This window comes from Anomaloglossus baeobatrachus, chromosome 9, assembly GCF_048569485.1.
Source record: "Anomaloglossus baeobatrachus isolate aAnoBae1 chromosome 9, aAnoBae1.hap1, whole genome shotgun sequence".
Lineage (NCBI taxonomy): Eukaryota > Metazoa > Chordata > Amphibia > Anura > Aromobatidae > Anomaloglossus > Anomaloglossus baeobatrachus.
In genome coordinates this window covers 163081073-163102520 of record NC_134361.1, presented here as the reverse complement: position 1 = coordinate 163102520, position 21448 = coordinate 163081073, and the positions used below count along the sequence as shown (strand labels likewise).

The window sequence follows — 21448 nt, the reverse complement described above, 5'->3', positions numbered from 1 at the left end:
CAAACCCTAATCTTTTCCCTTCCCTTCCCAGCCCCAAACCCTGCCCTCTGTACCCATCTCACCACCCGCATCCCTTCTCCTATCATCCCCCTACCACCCGAGAAAAAAAAAAAAAAAAAAAGCTTGCCCCCTCCTTCCACTAGCCCACCTCCCACCCAAAGAGAAACTTCTGCTGCGCAGCTAGCTTTCTAGGCAGCAGCGCTATTGTGATGTCAGCGGGGGGCATTGTGACAAGCCGCCAGTGTTCCGTCTCTTCATGTTGTGCACTGTTCAAACGGAAAATACATCAACAGGCAGACTACAGAAAAGCTTACTAACAAAGGTTAGAGGGGGGCTTTCTCAGAGGGCTTTTTACAGTTTGTCTATTCCCAATTAGCCGTTTAAGTGTACTTAATGAAAGTAGTAATTCTTTCATAGGCCGCCCATTCTTAATATTTGACGTTCCTTATATTGCGGTATCAGGCTGCGCAGCAGGTTGCAAAACATTCATCACCCATGACTGTCCCCAATTGGGTTCAGAAGCTAAATGTCTATCATGACCTCTCTTTTAGAATGTCCAAGAGCAAGCAAACTCTTCCTCCAGGTGAGGGAGCCAACAGCCCACTCAAGACATCATCATTGCTCAAAGAAAACCCCAAAAACCAATGCATGATAGGAATAAACAGGTAACTTTCTTTGGAGTGGAAGCGGAGAGATCGCACCAGATGCCAATTCTAGATCTTATCACACCTGTGGTCACTGCAGCAGCAGGTGAATCCACTTTGTCCAAAAGGGATCTATTCCATTCAATTGCAAATGATCTAGATAAGACAGAGAACAAGATACTGCAGCACGGGACATAGTCGAGTTGGTCAGGTTGAGTGGTGATGAGTTTGCTATTTGGATGAATAAAGAAAGTAAAAAGTGTGAAAGATAAAAAACAAAAGGAGGAAGTATTGAGGTGCATATGAAGACGTATGCTTTCTTCCAATTCATTAAATCGGGCTAATATGAATCAGGTGAATTGAGTTCTGCTTTTGGAAACTGGGTTAAGAAGGGGTGCACCGGTCCTGGAGGTACTGCAATACCAGGTCAATGCGTGGAGTGGACAGAGCAAGCTCTTTTTCCATCTCCCTGTTCTAAAAATCCATTTAATATATGGTCCCCAGATAGGGGACGTATCAGATATTAAACTGATAAGAACAGATTTTTTTTTTTTTTTTGAAGGATGAGTTTGAAAATAATAAAGTGACCGGCACTCGTTGCCCAGGTAACTGTCCGTCACAAGAGGGCTATGACATCCTACGATGCACACTCCCCCAAGGCCAGCAGTTGTGCAATACCCTGGCACCTTTCAGCACCAACCAAGGTAGTACCCTCCCAAACTACACTTGATCTTAGCCAAAAGGCCGAGAAGCGATAACCAGAATTGGTTTGGGCCTCGAGTGGCACCCTGGCCTATGCCGGACACATCTTAGGGAGAGAGAGCGAGAGGGAGACAAACCCACGCCTACACAAGACATTTTGTCACCCAAGCCAACCCTTGAAAAGGCTGCTTTGCAGAGCAAAAACAAGAAGAATGGTGCGTTTTGCAGCCGCCGCCCACTGCAATGAATCTGAATAACTCCTCCTTTTGGGCGCAAGCAACTCCCCTCCCCCTTGCAGTCTTTTCAATTCATGATACAAAAAGACGGACAGGACAGGTTGCCTGACTTTCCGTCACTGCCACCCTTTGCCATCCTTACCCGTAGAAAGCCCTTTCATCATCCCCAAACCCTAATCTTTTCCCTTCCCTTCCCAGCCCCAAACCCTGCCCTCTGTACCCATCTCACCACCCGCATCCCTTCTCCTATCATCCCCCTACCACCCGAGAAAAAAAAAAAAAAAAAAGCTTGCCCCCTCCTTCCACTAGCCCACTTCCCACCCAAAGAGAAACTTCTGCTGCGCAGCTAGCTTTCTAGGCAGCAGCGCTATTGTGATGTCAGCGGGGGGCATTGTGACAAGCCGCCAGTGTTCCGTCTCTTCATGTTGTGCACTGTTCAAACGGAAAATACATCAACAGGCAGACTACAGAAAAGCTTACTAACAAAGGTTAGAGGGGGGCTTTCTCAGAGGGCTTTTTACAGTTTGTCTATTCCCAATTAGCCGTTTAAGTGTACTTAATGAAAGTAGTAATTCTTTCATAGGCCGCCCATTCTTAGTATTTGACGTTCCTTATATTGCGGTATCAGGCTGCGCAGCAGGTTGCAAAACATTCATCACCCATGACTGTCCCCAATTGGGTTCAGAAGCTAAATGTCTATCATGACCTCTCTTTTAGAATGTCCAAGAGCAAGCAAACTCTTCCTCCAGGTGAGGGAGCCAACAGCCCACTCAAGACATCATCATTGCTCAAAGAAAACCCCAAAAACCAATGCATGATAGGAATAAACAGGTAACTTTCTTTGGAGTGGAAGCGGAGAGATCGCACCAGATGCCAATTCTAGATCTTATCACACCTGTGGTCACTGCAGCAGCAGGTGAATCCACTTTGTCCAAAAGGGATCTATTCCATTCAATTGCAAATGATCTAGATAAGACAGAGAACAAGATACTGCAGCACGGGACATAGTCGAGTTGGTCAGGTTGAGTGGTGATGAGTTTGCTATTTGGATGAATAAAGAAAGTAAAAAGTGTGAAAGATAAAAAACAAAAGGAGGAAGTATTGAGGTGCATATGAAGACGTATGCTTTCTTCCAATTCATTAAATCGGGCTAATATGAATCAGGTGAATTGAGTTCTGCTTTTGGAAACTGGGTTAAGAAGGGGTGCACCGGTCCTGGAGGTACTGCAATACCAGGTCAATGCGTGGAGTGGACAGAGCAAGCTCTTTTTCCATCTCCCTGTTCTAAAAATCCATTTAATATATGGTCCCCAGATAGGGGACGTATCAGATATTAAACTGATAAGAACAGATACTACACTTGATCTTAGCCAAAAGGCCGAGAAGCGATAACCAGAATTGGTTTGGGCCTCGAGTGGCACCCTGGCCTATGCCGGACACATCTTAGGGAGAGAGAGCGAGAGGGAGACAAACCCACGCCTACACAAGACATTTTGTCACCCAAGCCAACCCTTGAAAAGGCTGCTTTGCAGAGCAAAAACAAGAAGAATGGTGCGTTTTGCAGCCGCCGCCCACTGCAATGAATCTGAATAACTCCTCCTTTTGGGCGCAAGCAACTCCCCTCCCCCTTGCAGTCTTTTCAATTCATGATACAAAAAGACGGACAGGACAGGTTGCCTGACTTTCCGTCACTGCCACCCTTTGCCATCCTTACCCGTAGAAAGCCCTTTCATCATCCCCAAACCCTAATCTTTTCCCTTCCCTTCCCAGCCCCAAACCCTGCCCTCTGTACCCATCTCACCACCCGCATCCCTTCTCCTATCATCCCCCTACCACCCGAGAAAAAAAAAAAAAAAAAAGCTTGCCCCCTCCTTCCACTAGCCCACCTCCCACCCAAAGAGAAACTTCTGCTGCGCAGCTAGCTTTCTAGGCAGCAGCGCTATTGTGATGTCAGCGGGGGGCATTGTGACAAGCCGCCAGTGTTCCGTCTCTTCATGTTGTGCACTGTTCAAACGGAAAATACATCAACAGGCAGACTACAGAAAAGCTTACTAACAAAGGTTAGAGGGGGGCTTTCTCAGAGGGCTTTTTACAGTTTGTCTATTCCCAATTAGCCGTTTAAGTGTACTTAATGAAAGTAGTAATTCTTTCATAGGCCGCCCATTCTTAGTATTTGACGTTCCTTATATTGCGGTATCAGGCTGCGCAGCAGGTTGCAAAACATTCATCACCCATGACTGTCCCCAATTGGGTTCAGAAGCTAAATGTCTATCATGACCTCTCTTTTAGAATGTCCAAGAGCAAGCAAACTCTTCCTCCAGGTGAGGGAGCCAACAGCCCACTCAAGACATCATCATTGCTCAAAGAAAACCCCAAAAACCAATGCATGATAGGAATAAACAGGTAACTTTCTTTGGAGTGGAAGCGGAGAGATCGCACCAGATGCCAATTCTAGATCTTATCACACCTGTGGTCACTGCAGCAGCAGGTGAATCCACTTTGTCCAAAAGGGATCTATTCCATTCAATTGCAAATGATCTAGATAAGACAGAGAACAAGATACTGCAGCACGGGACATAGTCGAGTTGGTCAGGTTGAGTGGTGATGAGTTTGCTATTTGGATGAATAAAGAAAGTAAAAAGTGTGAAAGATAAAAAACAAAAGGAGGAAGTATTGAGGTGCATATGAAGACGTATGCTTTCTTCCAATTCATTAAATCGGGCTAATATGAATCAGGTGAATTGAGTTCTGCTTTTGGAAACTGGGTTAAGAAGGGGTGCACCGGTCCTGGAGGTACTGCAATACCAGGTCAATGCGTGGAGTGGACAGAGCAAGCTCTTTTTCCATCTCCCTGTTCTAAAAATCCATTTAATATATGGTCCCCAGATAGGGGACGTATCAGATATTAAACTGATAAGAACAGATTTTTGATTTAATGAAGCTTTCCAAAGCACCGCAAAAATGCATGACCGAAGTCACACCAAAAAAAAACAGTGCAAAGGCTAGGATTCGTGTGGACCCCTCCGTGAGAAGAGGATCCCCAAAAATCAACCGCGTCCCTCCGAGCCAGAAGGCCACAGCGAGGGTCAGGGATCTTCGGTGCTCCCCCAAGCCGAAGCCTGGTTGAGCCTTGTTGTTGCTCCCAGCGTCCACCGAGGCATCTTACCCAAGTGGAGTAGGGAGCTACTAGTCGTTGGTTTCGCAGCCGAGACTGCCCGGACCGTCAACCGGTGTTGGTTTCTCAGCCCAAGGCTGACCGGACCTCCAACCGGGGTGTTGGTTTCTCAGCCCAAGGCTGACCGGACCTCCAACCGGGTGTTGGTTTCTCAGCCCAAGGCTAACCGGACCTCCAACCGGGTGTTGGTTTCTCAGCCAAAGCTGACCCGGACCTCCAACCGGGTGTTGGTTTCTCAGCCCAAAGCTGACCGGACCTCCGACCGGGATTATAAAAATTTCCCTTCTTAGCCAGAAGGCCGGGATAGGGCAATATGCTTGGAAAGTATGAATAGGCAAGGCGCGGCGTGCGACAGAGTCTGAGGCTTACCAGGGTCCCAACCTAGCAAGTTCAGACTCCCTCCAGGGTGTCCATTCCTGGGGCACATTGCACCATAACCCCCACACTTACTCAGTCTAATAGCCTCGATCCTGGTAGGGCCATGGTTTCCTCTAGATGGATATACTATCCTCCCAAAGTACTAACAAGCGCAACCTTCCTACACTTGATCTTAGCCAAAAGGCCGAGAAGCGATAACCAGAATTGGTTTGGGCCTCGAGTGGCACCCTGGCCTATGCCGGACACATCTTAGGGAGAGAGAGCGAGAGGGAGACAAACCCACGCCTACACAAGACATTTTGTCACCCAAGCCAACCCTTGAAAAGGCTGCTTTGCAGAGCAAAAACAAGAAGAATGGTGCGTTTTGCAGCCGCCGCCCACTGCAATGAATCTGAATAACTCCTCCTTTTGGGCGCAAGCAACTCCCCTCCCCCTTGCAGTCTTTTCAATTCATGATACAAAAAGACGGACAGGACAGGTTGCCTGACTTTCCGTCACTGCCACCCTTTGCCATCCTTACCCGTAGAAAGCCCTTTCATCATCCCCAAACCCTAATCTTTTCCCTTCCCTTCCCAGCCCCAAACCCTGCCCTCTGTACCCATCTCACCACCCGCATCCCTTCTCCTATCATCCCCCTACCACCCGAGAAAAATAAAAAAAAAAAAAAGCTTGCCCCCTCCTTCCACTAGCCCACCTCCCACCCAAAGAGAAACTTCTGCTGCGCAGCTAGCTTTCTAGGCAGCAGCGCTATTGTGATGTCAGCGGGGGGCATTGTGACAAGCCGCCAGTGTTCCGTCTCTTCATGTTGTGCACTGTTCAAACGGAAAATACATCAACAGGCAGACTACAGAAAAGCTTACTAACAAAGGTTAGAGGGGGGCTTTCTCAGAGGGCTTTTTACAGTTTGTCTATTCCCAATTAGCCGTTTAAGTGTACTTAATGAAAGTAGTAATTCTTTCATAGGCCGCCCATTCTTAGTATTTGACGTTCCTTATATTGCGGTATCAGGCTGCGCAGCAGGTTGCAAAACATTCATCACCCATGACTGTCCCCAATTGGGTTCAGAAGCTAAATGTCTATCATAACCTCTCTTTTAGAATGTCCAAGAGCAAGCAAACTCTTCCTCCAGGTGAGGGAGCCAACAGCCCACTCAAGACATCATCATTGCTCAAAGAAAACCCCAAAAACCAATGCATGATAGGAATAAACAGGTAACTTTCTTTGGAGTGGAAGCGGAGAGATCGCACCAGATGCCAATTCTAGATCTTATCACACCTGTGGTCACTGCAGCAGCAGGTGAATCCACTTTGTCCAAAAGGGATCTATTCCATTCAATTGCAAATGATCTAGATAAGACAGAGAACAAGATACTGCAGCACGGGACATAGTCGAGTTGGTCAGGTTGAGTGGTGATGAGTTTGCTATTTGGATGAATAAAGAAAGTAAAAAGTGTGAAAGATAAAAAACAAAAGGAGGAAGTATTGAGGTGCATATGAAGACGTATGCTTTCTTCCAATTCATTAAATCGGGCTAATATGAATCAGGTGAATTGAGTTCTGCTTTTGGAAACTGGGTTAAGAAGGGGTGCACCGGTCCTGGAGGTACTGCAATACCAGGTCAATGCGTGGAGTGGACAGAGCAAGCTCTTTTTCCATCTCCCTGTTCTAAAAATCCATTTAATATATGGTCCCCAGATAGGGGACGTATCAGATATTAAACTGATAAGAACAGATACTACACTTGATCTTAGCCAAAAGGCCGAGAAGCGATAACCAGAATTGGTTTGGGCCTCAAGTGGCACCCTGGCCTATGCCGGACACATCTTAGGGAGAGAGAGCGAGAGGGAGACAAACCCACGCCTACACAAGACATTTTGTCACCCAAGCCAACCCTTGAAAAGGCTGCTTTGCAGAGCAAAAACAAGAAGAATGGTGCGTTTTGCAGCCGCCGCCCACTGCAATGAATCTGAATAACTCCTCCTTTTGGGCGCAAGCAACTCCCCTCCCCCTTGCAGTCTTTTCAATTCATGATACAAAAAGACGGACAGGACAGGTTGCCTGACTTTCCGTCACTGCCACCCTTTGCCATCCTTACCCGTAGAAAGCCCTTTCATCATCCCCAAACCCTAATCTTTTCCCTTCCCAGCCCCAAACCCTGCCCTCTGTACCCATCTCACCATCCGCATCCCTTCTCCTATCATCCCCCTACCACCCGAGAAAAAAAAAAAAAAAAAAGCTTGCCCCCTCCTTCCACTAGCCCACCTCCCACCCAAAGAGAAACTTCTGCTGCGCAGCTAGCTTTCTAGGCAGCAGCGCTATTGTGATGTCAGCGGGGGGCATTGTGACAAGCCGCCAGTGTTCCGTCTCTTCATGTTGTGCACTGTTCAAACGGAAAATACATCAACAGGCAGACTACAGAAAAGCTTACTAACAAAGGTTAGAGGGGGGCTTTCTCAGAGGGCTTTTTACAGTTTGTCTATTCCCAATTAGCCGTTTAAGTGTACTTAATGAAAGTAGTAATTCTTTCATAGGCTGCCCATTCTTAGTATTTGACGTTCCTTATATTGCGGTATCAGGCTGCGCAGCAGGTTGCAAAACATTCATCACCCATGACTGTCCCCAATTGGGTTCAGAAGCTAAATATCTATCATGACCTCTCTTTTAGAATGTCCAAGAGCAAGCAAACTCTTCCTCCAGGTGAGGGAGCCAACAGCCCACTCAAGACATCATCATTGCTCAAAGAAAACCCCAAAAACCAATGCATGATAGGAATAAACAGGTAACTTTCTTTGGAGTGGAAGCGAAGAGATCGCACCAGATGCCAATTCTAGATCTTATCACACCTGTGGTCACTGCAGCAGCAGGTGAATCCACTTTGTCCAAAAGGGATCTATTCCATTCAATTGCAAATGATCTAGATAAGACAGAGAACAAGATACTGCAGCACGGGACATAGTCGAGTTGGTCAGGTTGAGTGGTGATGAGTTTGCTATTTGGATGAATAAAGAAAGTAAAAAGTGTGAAAGATAAAAAACAAAAGGAGGAAGTATTGAGGTGCATATGAAGACGTATGCTTTCTTCCAATTCATTAAATCGGGCTAATATGAATCAGGTGAATTGAGTTCTGCTTTTGGAAACTGGGTTAAGAAGGGGTGCACCGGTCCTGGAGGTACTGCAATACCAGGTCAATGCGTGGAGTGGACAGAGCAAGCTCTTTTTCCATCTCCCTGTTCTAAAAATCCATTTAATATATGGTCCCCAGATAGGGGACGTATCAGATATTAAACTGATAAGAACAGATACTACACTTGATCTTAGCCAAAAGGCCGAGAAGCGATAACCAGAATTGGTTTGGGCCTCGAGTGGCACCCTGGCCTATGCCGGACACATCTTAGGGAGAGAGAGCGAGAGGGAGACAAACCCACGCCTACACAAGACATTTTGTCACCCAAGCCAACCCTTGAAAAGGCTGCTTTGCAGAGCAAAAACAAGAAGAATGGTGCGTTTTGCAGCCGCCGCCCACTGCAATGAATCTGAATAACTCCTCCTTTTGGGCGCAAGCAACTCCCCTCCCCCTTGCAGTCTTTTCAATTCATGATACAAAAAGACGGACAGGACAGGTTGCCTGACTTTCCGTCACTGCCACCCTTTGCCATCCTTACCCGTAGAAAGCCCTTTCATCATCCCCAAACCCTAATCTTTTCCCTTCCCTTCCCAGCCCCAAACCCTGCCCTCTGTACCCATCTCACCACCCGCATCCCTTCTCCTATCATCCCCCTACCACCCGAGAAAAAAAAAAAAAAGCTTGCCCCCTCCTTCCACTAGCCCACCTCCCACCCAAAGAGAAACTTCTGCTGCGCAGCTAGCTTTCTAGGCAGCAGCGCTATTGTGATGTCAGCGGGGGGCATTGTGACAAGCCGCCAGTGTTCCGTCTCTTCATGTTGTGCACTGTTCAAACGGAAAATACATCAACAGGCAGACTACAGAAAAGCTTACTAACAAAGGTTAGAGGGGGGCTTTCTCAGAGGGCTTTTTACAGTTTGTCTATTCCCAATTAGCCGTTTAAGTGTACTTAATGAAAGTAGTAATTCTTTCATAGGCCGCCCATTCTTAGTATTTGACGTTCCTTATATTGCGGTATCAGGCTGCGCAGCAGGTTGCAAAACATTCATCACCCATGACTGTCCCCAATTGGGTTCAGAAGCTAAATGTCTATCATGACCTCTCTTTTAGAATGTCCAAGAGCAAGCAAACTCTTCCTCCAGGTGAGGGAGCCAACAGCCCACTCAAGACATCATCATTGCTCAAAGAAAACCCCAAAAACCAATGCATGATAGGAATAAACAGGTAACTTTCTTTGGAGTGGAAGCGGAGAGATCGCACCAGATGCCAATTCTAGATCTTATCACACCTGTGGTCACTGCAGCAGCAGGTGAATCCACTTTGTCCAAAAGGGATCTATTCCATTCAATTGCAAATGATCTAGATAAGACAGAGAACAAGATACTGCAGCACGGGACATAGTCGAGTTGGTCAGGTTGAGTGGTGATGAGTTTGCTATTTGGATGAATAAAGAAAGTAAAAAGTGTGAAAGATAAAAAACAAAAGGAGGAAGTATTGAGGTGCATATGAAGACGTATGCTTTCTTCCAATTCATTAAATCGGGCTAATATGAATCAGGTGAATTGAGTTCTGCTTTTGGAAACTGGGTTAAGAAGGGGTGCACCGGTCCTGGAGGTACTGCAATACCAGGTCAATGCGTGGAGTGGACAGAGCAAGCTCTTTTTCCATCTCCCTGTTCTAAAAATCCATTTAATATATGGTCCCCAGATAGGGGACGTATCAGATATTAAACTGATAAGAACAGATACTACACTTGATCTTAGCCAAAAGGCCGAGAAGCGATAACCAGAATTGGTTTGGGCCTCGAGTGGCACCCTGGCCTATGCCGGACACATCTTAGGGAGAGAGAGCGAGAGGGAGACAAACCCACGCCTACACAAGACATTTTGTCACCCAAGCCAACCCTTGAAAAGGCTGCTTTGCAGAGCAAAAACAAGAAGAATGGTGCGTTTTGCAGCCGCCGCCCACTGCAATGAATCTGAATAACTCCTCCTTTTGGGCGCAAGCAACTCCCCTCCCCCTTGCAGTCTTTTCAATTCATGATACAAAAAGACGGACAGGACAGGTTGCCTGACTTTCCGTCACTGCCACCCTTTGCCATCCTTACCCGTAGAAAGCCCTTTCATCATCCCCAAACCCTAATCTTTTCCCTTCCCTTCCCAGCCCCAAACCCTGCCCTCTGTACCCATCTCACCACCCGCATCCCTTCTCCTATCATCCCCCTACCACCCGAGAAAAAAAAAAAAAAAAAGCTTGCCCCCTCCTTCCACTAGCCCACCTCCCACCCAAAGAGAAACTTCTGCTGCGCAGCTAGCTTTCTAGGCAGCAGCGCTATTGTGATGTCAGCGGGGGGCATTGTGACAAGCCGCCAGTGTTCCGTCTCTTCATGTTGTGCACTGTTCAAACGGAAAATACATCAACAGGCAGACTACAGAAAAGCTTACTAACAAAGGTTAGAGGGGGGCTTTCTCAGAGGGCTTTTTACAGTTTGTCTATTCCCAATTAGCCGTTTAAGTGTACTTAATGAAAGTAGTAATTCTTTCATAGGCCGCCCATTCTTAGTATTTGACGTTCCTTATATTGCGGTATCAGGCTGCGCAGCAGGTTGCAAAACATTCATCACCCATGACTGTCCCCAATTGGGTTCAGAAGCTAAATGTCTATCATGACCTCTCTTTTAGAATGTCCAAGAGCAAGCAAACTCTTCCTCCAGGTGAGGGAGCCAACAGCCCACTCAAGACATCATCATTGCTCAAAGAAAACCCCAAAAACCAATGCATGATAGGAATAAACAGGTAACTTTCTTTGGAGTAGAAGCGGAGAGATCGCACCAGATGCCAATTCTAGATCTTATCACACCTGTGGTCACTGCAGCAGCAGGTGAATCCACTTTGTCCAAAAGGGATCTATTCCATTCAATTGCAAATGATCTAGATAAGACAGAGAACAAGATACTGCAGCACGGGACATAGTCGAGTTGGTCAGGTTGAGTGGTGATGAGTTTGCTATTTGGATGAATAAAGAAAGTAAAAAGTGTGAAAGATAAAAAACAAAAGGAGGAAGTATTGAGGTGCATATGAAGACGTATGCTTTCTTCCAATTCATTAAATCGGGCTAATATGAATCAGGTGAATTGAGTTCTGCTTTTGGAAACTGGGTTAAGAAGGGGTGCACCGGTCCTGGAGGTACTGCAATACCAGGTCAATGCGTGGAGTGGACAGAGCAAGCTCTTTTTCCATCTCCCTGTTCTAAAAATCCATTTAATATATGGTCCCCAGATAGGGGACGTATCAGATATTAAACTGATAAGAACAGATACTACACTTGATCTTAGCCAAAAGGCCGAGAAGCGATAACCAGAATTGGTTTGGGCCTCGAGTGGCACCCTGGCCTATGCCGGACACATCTTAGGGAGAGAGAGCGAGAGGGAGACAAACCCACGCCTACACAAGACATTTTGTCACCCAAGCCAACCCTTGAAAAGGCTGCTTTGCAGAGCAAAAACAAGAAGAATGGTGCGTTTTGCAGCCGCCGCCCACTGCAATGAATCTGAATAACTCCTCCTTTTGGGCGCAAGCAACTCCCCTCCCCCTTGCAGTCTTTTCAATTCATGATACAAAAAGACGGACAGGACAGGTTGCCTGACTTTCCGTCACTGCCACCCTTTGCCATCCTTACCCGTAGAAAGCCCTTTCATCATCCCCAAACCCTAATCTTTTCCCTTCCCTTCCCAGCCCCAAACCCTGCCCTCTGTACCCATCTCACCACCCGCATCCCTTCTCCTATCATCCCCCTACCACCCGAGAAAAAAAAAAAAAAAAAAGCTTGCCCCCTCCTTCCACTAGCCCACCTCCCACCCAAAGAGAAACTTCTGCTGCGCAGCTAGCTTTCTAGGCAGCAGCGCTATTGTGATGTCAGCGGGGGGCATTGTGACAAGCCGCCAGTGTTCCGTCTCTTCATGTTGTGCACTGTTCAAACGGAAAATACATCAACAGGCAGACTACAGAAAAGCTTACTAACAAAGGTTAGAGGGGGGCTTTCTCAGAGGGCTTTTTACAGTTTGTCTATTCCCAATTAGCCGTTTAAGTGTACTTATTGAAAGTAGTAATTCTTTCATAGGACGCCCATTCTTAGTATTTGACGTTCCTTATATTGCGGTATCAGGCTGCGCAGCAGGTTGCAAAACATTCATCACCCATGACTGTCCCCAATTGGGTTCAGAAGCTAAATGTCTATCATGACCTCTCTTTTAGAATGTCCAAGAGCAAGCAAACTCTTCCTCCAGGTGAGGGAGCCAACAGCCCACTCAAGACATCATCATTGCTCAAAGAAAACCCCAAAAACCAATGCATGATAGGAATAAACAGGTAACTTTCTTTGGAGTGGAAGCGGAGAGATCGCACCAGATGCCAATTCTAGATCTTATCACACCTGTGGTCACTGCAGCAGCAGGTGAATCCACTTTGTCCAAAAGGGATCTATTCCATTCAATTGCAAATGATCTAGATAAGACAGAGAACAAGATACTGCAGCACGGGACATAGTCGAGTTGGTCAGGTTGAGTGGTGATGAGTTTGCTATTTGGATGAATAAAGAAAGTAAAAAGTGTGAAAGATAAAAAACAAAAGGAGGAAGTATTGAGGTGCATATGAAGACGTATGCTTTCTTCCAATTCATTAAATCGGGCTAATATGAATCAGGTGAATTGAGTTCTGCTTTTGGAAACTGGGTTAAGAAGGGGTGCACCGGTCCTGGAGGTACTGCAATACCAGGTCAATGCGTGGAGTGGACAGAGCAAGCTCTTTTTCCATCTCCCTGTTCTAAAAATCCATTTAATATATGGTCCCCAGATAGGGGACGTATCAGATATTAAACTGATAAGAACAGATTTTGATTTAATGAAGCTTTCCAAAGCACCGCAAAAATGCATGACCGAAGTCACACCAAAAACAGTGCAAAGGCTAGGATTCGTGTGGACCCCTCCGTGAGAAGAGGATCCCCAAAAATCAACCCCGTCCCTCCGAGCCAGAAGGCCACAGCGAGGGTCAGGGATCTTCGGTGCTCCCCCAAGCCGAAGCCTGGTGGAGCTTTGTTGTTGCTCCCAGCGTCCACCGAGGCATCTTACCCAAGTGGAGTAGGGAGCTACTAGTCGTTCGTTTCGCAGCCGAGACTGCCCGGACCGTCAACCGGTGTTGGTTTCTCAGCCCAAGGCTGACCGGACCTCCAACCGGGTGTTGGTTTCTCAGCCCAAGGCTGACCGGACCTCCAACCGGGTGTTGGTTTCTCAGCCCAAGGCTAACCGGACCTCCAACCGGGTGTTGGTTTCTCAGCCAAAGCTGACCCGGACCTCCAACCGGGTGTTGGTTTCTCAGCCCAAAGCTGACCGGACCTCCGACCGGGATTATAAAAATTTCCCTTCTTAGCCAGAAGGCCGGGATAGGGCAATATGCTTGGAAAGTATGAATAGGCAAGGCGCGGCGTGCGACAGAGTCTGAGGCTTACCAGGGTCCCAACCTAGCAAGTTCAGACTCCCTCCAGGGTGTCCATTCCTGGGGCACATTGCACCATAACCCCCACACTTACTCAGTCCAATAGCCTCGATCCTGGTAGGGCCATGGTTTCCTCTAGATGGATATACTATCCTCCCAAAGTACTAACAAGCGCAACCTTCCAGTGTGCATTGCATCATTGTACTAAGGTGGCCGGAGCCTTAAACCACCTTTTCGAACGATACTACACTTGATCTTAGCCAAAAGGCCGAGAAGCGATAACCAGAATTGGTTTGGGCCTCGAGTGGCACCCTGGCCTATGCCGGACACATCTTAGGGAGAGAGAGCGAGAGGGAGACAAACCCACGCCTACACAAGACATTTTGTCACCCAAGCCAACCCTTGAAAAGGCTGCTTTGCAGAGCAAAAACAGGAAGAATGGTGCGTTTTGCAGCCGCCGCCCACTGCAATGAATCTGAATAACTCCTCCTTTTGGGCGCAAGCAACTCCCCTCCCCCTTGCAGTCTTTTCAATTCATGATACAAAAAGACGGACAGGACAGGTTGCCTGACTTTCCGTCACTGCCACCCTTTGCCATCCTTACCCGTAGAAAGCCCTTTCATCATCCCCAAACCCTAATCTTTTCCCTTCCCAGCCCCAAACCCTGCCCTCTGTACCCATCTCACCACCCGCATCCCTTCTCCTATCATCCCCCTACCACCCGAGAAAAAAAAAAAAAAAAAGCTTGCCCCCTCCTTCCACTAGCCCACCTCCCACCCAAAGAGAAACTTCTGCTGCGCAGCTAGCTTTCTAGGCAGCAGCGCTATTGTGATGTCAGCGGGGGGCATTGTGACAAGCCGCCAGTGTTCCGTCTCTTCATGTTGTGCACTGTTCAAACGGAAAATACATCAACAGGCAGACTACAGAAAAGCTTACTAACAAAGGTTAGAGGGGGGCTTTCTCAGAGGGCTTTTTACAGTTTGTCTATTCCCAATTAGCCGTTTAAGTGTACTTAATGAAAGTAGTAATTCTTTCATAGGCCGCCCATTCTTAGTATTTGACGTTCCTTATATTGCGGTATCAGGCTGCGCAGCAGGTTGCAAAACATTCATCACCCATGACTGTCCCCAATTGGGTTCAGAAGCTAAATGTCTATCATGACCTCTCTTTTAGAATGTCCAAGAGCAAGCAAACTCTTCCTCCAGGTGAGGGAGACAACAGCCCACTCAAGACATCATCATTGCTCAAAGAAAACCCCAAAAACCAATGCATGATAGGAATAAACAGGTAACTTTCTTTGGAGTAGAAGCGGAGAGATCGCACCAGATGCCAATTCTAGATCTTATCACACCTGTGGTCACTGCAGCAGCAGGTGAATCCACTTTGTCCAAAAGGGATCTATTCCATTCAATTGCAAATGATCTAGATAAGACAGAGAACAAGATACTGCAGCACGGGACATAGTCGAGTTGGTCAGGTTGAGTGGTGATGAGTTTGCTATTTGGATGAATAAAGAAAGTAAAAAGTGTGAAAGATAAAAAACAAAAGGAGGAAGTATTGAGGTGCATATGAAGACGTATGCTTTCTTCCAATTCATTAAATCGGGCTAATATGAATCAGGTGAATTGAGTTCTGCTTTTGGAAACTGGGTTAAGAAGGGGTGCACCGGTCCTGGAGGTACTGCAATACCAGGTCAATGCGTGGAGTGGACAGAGCAAGCTCTTTTTCCATCTCCCTGTTCTAAAAATCCATTTAATATATGGTCCCCAGATAGGGGACGTATCAGATATTAAACTGATAAGAACAGATTTTGATTTAATGAAGCTTTCCAAAGCACCGCAAAAAATGCATGACCGAAGTCACACCAAAAACAGTGCAAAGGCTAGGATTCGTGTGGACCCCTCCGTGAGGAGAGGGTCCCCAAAAATCAACCCCGTCCCTCCGAGCCAGAAGGCCACAGCAAGGGTCAGGGATCTTCGGTGCTCCCCCAAGCCGAAGCCTGGTTGAGCCTTGTCGTTGCTCCCAGCGTCCACCCAGGCATCTTACCCAAGTGGAGTAGAGAGCTACTAGTTGTTGGTTTCGCAGCCGAAACTGCCCGGACCGTCAACCGGTGTTGGTTTCTCAGCCCAAGGCTAACCGGACCTCCAACCGGGTGTTGGTTTCTCAGCCGAAGCTGACCCGGACCTCCAACCGGGTGTTGGTTTCTCAGCCGAAGCTGACCCGGACCTCCAACCGGGTGTTGGTTTCTCAGCCGAAGCTGACCCGGACCTCCAACCGGGTGTTGGTTTCTCAGCCCAAAGCTGAACGGACCTCCGACCATGATTATAAAAATTTCCCTTCCTAGCCAGAAGGCCGGGATAGAGCAATATGCTCAGAAAGTATGAAAGGGCAAGGTACGGTGTGCTACAGAGCCCAAGGCTTGCCGGGGTCCAAAGCCAGCAAGCTCAGACTCACTCCAGGGTCGTCAATCCTGGGGCACATTGCACCATAGCCCCCACACTTACTCAGTCTAATAGCCTCGATCCTGGTAGGGCCATGGTTTCCTCTAGATGGATATACTATCCTCCCAAAGTACTAACAAGCGCAACCTTCCAGTGTGCATTGCATCATTGTACTAAGGTGGCCGGAGCCTTAAACCACCTTTTCGAACGATACTACACTTGATCTTAGCCAAAAGGCCGAGAAGCGATAACCAGAATTGGTTTGGGCCTCGAGTGGCACCCTGGCCTATGCCGGACACATCTTAGGGAGAGAGAGCGAGAGGGAGACAAACCCACGCCTACACAAGACATTTTGTCACCCAAGCCAACCCTTGAAAAGGCTGCTTTGCAGAGCAAAAACAAGAAGAATGGTGCGTTTTGCAGCCGCCGCCCACTGCAATGAATCTGAATAACTCCTCCTTTTGGGCGCAAGCAACTCCCCTCCCCCTTGCAGTCTTTTCAATTCATGATACAAAAAGACGGACAGGACAGGTTGCCTGACTTTCCGTCACTGCCACCCTTTGCCATCCTTACCCGTAGAAAGCCCTTTCATCATCCCCAAACCCTAATCTTTTCCCTTCCCAGCCCCAAACCCTGCCCTCTGTACCCATCTCACCACCCGCATCCCTTCTCCTATCATCCCCCTACCACCCGAGAAAAAAAAAAAAAAAAAAGCTTGCCCCCTCCTTCCACTAGCCCACCTCCCACCCAAAGAGAAACTTCTGCTGCGCAGCTAGCTTTCTAGGCAGCAGCGCTATTGTGATGTCAGCGGGGGGCATTGTGACAAGCCGCCAGTGTTCCGTCTCTTCATGTTGTGCACTGTTCAAACGGAAAATACATCAACAGGCAGACTACAGAAAAGCTTACTAACAAAGGTTAGAGGGGGGCTTTCTCAGAGGGCTTTTTACAGTTTGTCTATTCCCAATTAGCCGTTTAAGTGTACTTATTGAAAGTAGTAATTCTTTCATAGGACGCCCATTCTTAGTATTTGACGTTCCTTATATTGCGGTATCAGGCTGCGCAGCAGGTTGCAAAACATTCATCACCCATGACTGTCCCCAATTGGGTTCAGAAGCTAAATGTCTATCATGACCTCTCTTTTAGAATGTCCAAGAGCAAGCAAACTCTTCCTCCAGGTGAGGGAGCCAACAGCCCACTCAAGACATCATCATTGCTCAAAGAAAACCCCAAAAACCAATGCATGATAGGAATAAACAGGTAACTTTCTTTGGAGTGGAAGCGGAGAGATCGCACCAGATGCCAATTCTAGATCTTATCACACCTGTGGTCACTGCAGCAGCAGGTGAATCCACTTTGTCCAAAAGGGATCTATTCCATTCAATTGCAAATGATCTAGATAAGACAGAGAACAAGATACTGCAGCACGGGACATAGTCGAGTTGGTCAGGTTGAGTGGTGATGAGTTTGCTATTTGGATGAATAAAGAAAGTAAAAAGTGTGAAAGATAAAAAACAAAAGGAGGAAGTATTGAGGTGCATATGAAGACGTATGCTTTCTTCCAATTCATTAAATCGGGCTAATATGAATCAGGTGAATTGAGTTCTGCTTTTGGAAACTGGGTTAAGAAGGGGTGCACCGGTCCTGGAGGTACTGCAATACCAGGTCAATGCGTGGAGTGGACAGAGCAAGCTCTTTTTCCATCTCCCTGTTCTAAAAATCCATTTAATATATGGTCCCCAGATAGGGGACGTATCAGATATTAAACTGATAAGAACAGATTTTGATTTAATGAAGCTTTCCAAAGCACCGCAAAAATGCATGACCGAAGTCACACCAAAAACAGTGCAAAGGCTAGGATTCGTGTGGACCCCTCCGTGAGAAGAGGATCCCCAAAAATCAACCCCGTCCCTCCGAGCCAGAAGGCCACAGCGAGGGTCAGGGATCTTCGGTGCTCCCCCAAGCCGAAGCCTGGTGGAGCTTTGTTGTTGCTCCCAGCGTCCACCGAGGCATCTTACCCAAGTGGAGTAGGGAGCTACTAGTCGTTCGTTTCGCAGCCGAGACTGCCCGGACCGTCAACCGGTGTTGGTTTCTCAGCCCAAGGCTGACCGGACCTCCAACCGGGTGTTGGTTTCTCAGCCCAAGGCTGACCGGACCTCCAACCGGGTGTTGGTTTCTCAGCCCAAGGCTAACCGGACCTCCAACCGGGTGTTGGTTTCTCAGCCAAAGCTGACCCGGACCTCCAACCGGGTGTTGGTTTCTCAGCCCAAAGCTGACCGGACCTCCGACCGGGATTATAAAAATTTCCCTTCTTAGCCAGAAGGCCGGGATAGGGCAATATGCTTGGAAAGTATGAATAGGCAAGGCGCGGCGTGCGACAGAGTCTGAGGCTTACCAGGGTCCCAACCTAGCAAGTTCAGACTCCCTCCAGGGTGTCCATTCCTGGGGCACATTGCACCATAACCCCCACACTTACTCAGTCCAATAGCCTCGATCCTGGTAGGGCCATGGTTTCCTCTAGATGGATATACTATCCTCCCAAAGTACTAACAAGCGCAACCTTCCAGTGTGCATTGCATCATTGTACTAAGGTGGCCGGAGCCTTAAACCACCTTTTCGAACGATACTACACTTGATCTTAGCCAAAAGGCCGAGAAGCGATAACCAGAATTGGTTTGGGCCTCGAGTGGCACCCTGGCCTATGCCGGACACATCTTAGGGAGAGAGAGCGAGAGGGAGACAAACCCACGCCTACACAAGACATTTTGTCACCCAAGCCAACCCTTGAAAAGGCTGCTTTGCAGAGCAAAAACAAGAAGAATGGTGCGTTTTGCAGCCGCCGCCCACTGCAATGAATCTGAATAACTCCTCCTTTTGGGCGCAAGCAACTCCCCTCCCCCTTGCAGTCTTTTCAATTCATGATACAAAAAGACGGACAGGACAGGTTGCCTGACTTTCCGTCACTGCCACCCTTTGCCATCCTTACCCGTAGAAAGCCCTTTCATCATCCCCAAACCCTAATCTTTTCCCTTCCCTTCCCAGCCCCAAACCCTGCCCTCTGTACCCATCTCACCACCCGCATCCCTTCTCCTATCATCCCCCTACCACCCGAGAAAAAAAAAAAAAAAAAGCTTGCCCCCTCCTTCCACTAGCCCACCTCCCACCCAAAGAGAAACTTCTGCTGCGCAGCTAGCTTTCTAGGCAGCAGCGCTATTGTGATGTCAGCGGGGGGCATTGTGACAAGCCGCCAGTGTTCCGTCTCTTCATGTTGTGCACTGTTCAAACGGAAAATACATCAACAGGCAGACTACAGAAAAGCTTACTAACAAAGGTTAGAGGGGGGCTTTCTCAGAGGGCTTTTTACAGTTTGTCTATTCCCAATTAGCCGTTTAAGTGTACTTAATGAAAGTAGTAATTCTTTCATAGGCCGCCCATTCTTAGTATTTGACGTTCCTTATATTGCGGTATCAGGCTGCGCAGCAGGTTGCAAAACATTCATCACCCATGACTGTCCCCAATTGGGTTCAGAAGCTAAATGTCTATCATGACCTCTCTTTTAGAATGTCCAAGAGCAAGCAAACTCTTCCTCCAGGTGAGGGAGCCAACAGCCCACTCAAGACATCATCATTGCTCAAAGAAAACCCCAAAAACCAATGCATGATAGGAATAAACAGGTAACTTTCTTTGGAGTGGAAGCGGAGAGATCGCACCAGATGCCAATTCTAGATCTTATCACACCTGTGGTCACTGCAGCAGCAGGTGAATCCACTTTGTCCAAAAGGGATCTATTCCATTCAATTGCAAATGATCTAGATAAGACAGAGAACAAGATACTGCAGCACGGGACATAGTCGAGTTGGTCAGGTTGAGTGGTGATGAGTTTGCTATTTGGATGAATAAAGAAAGTAAAAAGTGTGAAAGATAAAAAACAAAAGGAGGAAGTATTGAGGTGCATATGAAGACGTATGCTTTCTTCCAATTCATTAAATCGGGCTAATATGAATCAGGTGAATTGAGTTCTGCTTTTGGAAACTGGGTTAAGAAGGGGTGCACCGGTCCTGGAGGTACTGCAATACCAGGTCAATGCGTGGAGTGGACAGAGCAAGCTCTTTTTCCATCTCCCTGTTCTAAAAATCCATTTAATATATGGTCCCCAGATAGGGGACGTATCAGATATTAAACTGATAAGAACAGATTTTTTTTTTTTTTTTTTTGAAGGATGAGTTTGAAAATAATAAAGTGACCGCTTCTCGTTGCCCAGGTAACTGTCCGTCACAAGAGGGCTATGACATCCTACGATGCACACTCCCCCAAGGCCAGCAGTTGTGCAATACCCTGGCACCTTTCAGCACCAACCAAGGTAGTACCCTCCCAAACTACACTTGATCTTAGCCAAAAGGCCGAGAAGCGATAACCAGAATTGGTTTGGGCCTCGAGTGGCACCCTGGCCTATGCCGGACACATCTTAGGGAGAGAGAGCGAGAGGGAGACAAACCCACGCCTACACAAGACATTTTGTCACCCAAGCCAACCCTTGAAAAGGCTGCTTTGCAGAGCAAAAACAAGAAGAATGGTGCGTTTTGCAGCCGCCGCCCACTGCAATGAATCTGAATAACTCCTCCTTTTGGGCGCAAGCAACTCCCCTCCCCCTTGCAGTCTTTTCAATTCATGATACAAAAAGACGGACAGGACAGGTTGCCTGACTTTCCGTCACTGCCACCCTTTGCCATCCTTACCCGTAGAAAGCCCTTTCATCATCCCCAAACCCTAATCTTTTCCCTTCCCTTCCCAGCCCCAAACCCTGCCCTCTGTACCCATCTCACCACCCGCATCCCTTCTCCTATCATCCCCCTACCACCCGAGAAAAAAAAAAAAAAAAAAGCTTGCCCCCTCCTTCCACTAGCCCACCTCCCACCCAAAGAGAAACTTCTGCTGCGCAGCTAGCTTTCTAGGCAGCAGCGCTATTGTGATGTCAGCGGGGGGCATTGTGACAAGCCGCCAGTGTTCCGTCTCTTCATGTTGTGCACTGTTCAAACGGAAAATACATCAACAGGCAGACTACAGAAAAGCTTACTAACAAAGGTTAGAGGGGGGCTTTCTCAGAGGGCTTTTTACAGTTTGTCTATTCCCAATTAGCCGTTCAAGTGTACTTAATGAAAGTAGTAATTCTTTCATAGGCCGCCCATTCTTAGTATTTGACGTTCCTTATATTGCGGTATCAGGCTGCGCAGCAGGTTGCAAAACATTCATCACCCATGACTGTC

At 47.5% G+C, this 21448-nt stretch overlaps 11 non-coding genes and 3 pseudogenes across 11 annotated transcripts; all 14 read right to left on the bottom strand.

Annotated features, from left to right (window-relative positions):
* Positions 1–1033: 1033 nt before the first annotated feature.
* LOC142253430 (U2 spliceosomal RNA) lies at positions 1034–1224 on the bottom strand. The gene has a single exon (XR_012726712.1). It is a non-coding gene; the product is annotated as a U2 spliceosomal RNA (small nuclear RNA).
* Positions 1225–2781: 1557 nt separating this feature from the next.
* On the bottom strand, positions 2782–2972 carry LOC142252520 (U2 spliceosomal RNA). Its single transcript, XR_012725894.1, has one exon. It is a non-coding gene; the product is annotated as a U2 spliceosomal RNA (small nuclear RNA).
* A 1381-nt stretch (positions 2973–4353) lies between these two features.
* On the bottom strand, positions 4354–4549 carry LOC142253235 (U2 spliceosomal RNA). The gene has a single exon (XR_012726546.1). It is a non-coding gene; the product is annotated as a U2 spliceosomal RNA (small nuclear RNA).
* Positions 4550–6714: 2165 nt separating this feature from the next.
* Positions 6715–6905, bottom strand: LOC142252519 (U2 spliceosomal RNA). Its single transcript, XR_012725893.1, has one exon. It is a non-coding gene; the product is annotated as a U2 spliceosomal RNA (small nuclear RNA).
* Positions 6906–8281: 1376 nt separating this feature from the next.
* On the bottom strand, positions 8282–8472 carry LOC142252518 (U2 spliceosomal RNA). Its single transcript, XR_012725892.1, has one exon. It is a non-coding gene; the product is annotated as a U2 spliceosomal RNA (small nuclear RNA).
* Positions 8473–9849: 1377 nt separating this feature from the next.
* Positions 9850–10040, bottom strand: LOC142252517 (U2 spliceosomal RNA). Its single transcript, XR_012725891.1, has one exon. It is a non-coding gene; the product is annotated as a U2 spliceosomal RNA (small nuclear RNA).
* A 1380-nt stretch (positions 10041–11420) lies between these two features.
* LOC142252516 (U2 spliceosomal RNA) lies at positions 11421–11611 on the bottom strand. The gene has a single exon (XR_012725890.1). It is a non-coding gene; the product is annotated as a U2 spliceosomal RNA (small nuclear RNA).
* A 1381-nt stretch (positions 11612–12992) lies between these two features.
* On the bottom strand, positions 12993–13187 carry LOC142253184 (U2 spliceosomal RNA). Its single transcript, XR_012726497.1, has one exon. It is a non-coding gene; the product is annotated as a U2 spliceosomal RNA (small nuclear RNA).
* Positions 13188–13884: 697 nt separating this feature from the next.
* On the bottom strand, positions 13885–14026 carry LOC142253684 (U2 spliceosomal RNA; annotated as a pseudogene).
* A 1375-nt stretch (positions 14027–15401) lies between these two features.
* On the bottom strand, positions 15402–15597 carry LOC142253249 (U2 spliceosomal RNA). The gene has a single exon (XR_012726560.1). It is a non-coding gene; the product is annotated as a U2 spliceosomal RNA (small nuclear RNA).
* Positions 15598–16294: 697 nt separating this feature from the next.
* LOC142253683 (U2 spliceosomal RNA) lies at positions 16295–16436 on the bottom strand (annotated as a pseudogene).
* A 1376-nt stretch (positions 16437–17812) lies between these two features.
* Positions 17813–18007, bottom strand: LOC142253182 (U2 spliceosomal RNA). Its single transcript, XR_012726496.1, has one exon. It is a non-coding gene; the product is annotated as a U2 spliceosomal RNA (small nuclear RNA).
* A 697-nt stretch (positions 18008–18704) lies between these two features.
* Positions 18705–18846, bottom strand: LOC142253682 (U2 spliceosomal RNA; annotated as a pseudogene).
* A 1380-nt stretch (positions 18847–20226) lies between these two features.
* LOC142253446 (U2 spliceosomal RNA) lies at positions 20227–20420 on the bottom strand. Its single transcript, XR_012726731.1, has one exon. It is a non-coding gene; the product is annotated as a U2 spliceosomal RNA (small nuclear RNA).
* Between the last annotated feature and the right edge of the window lie 1028 nt (positions 20421–21448).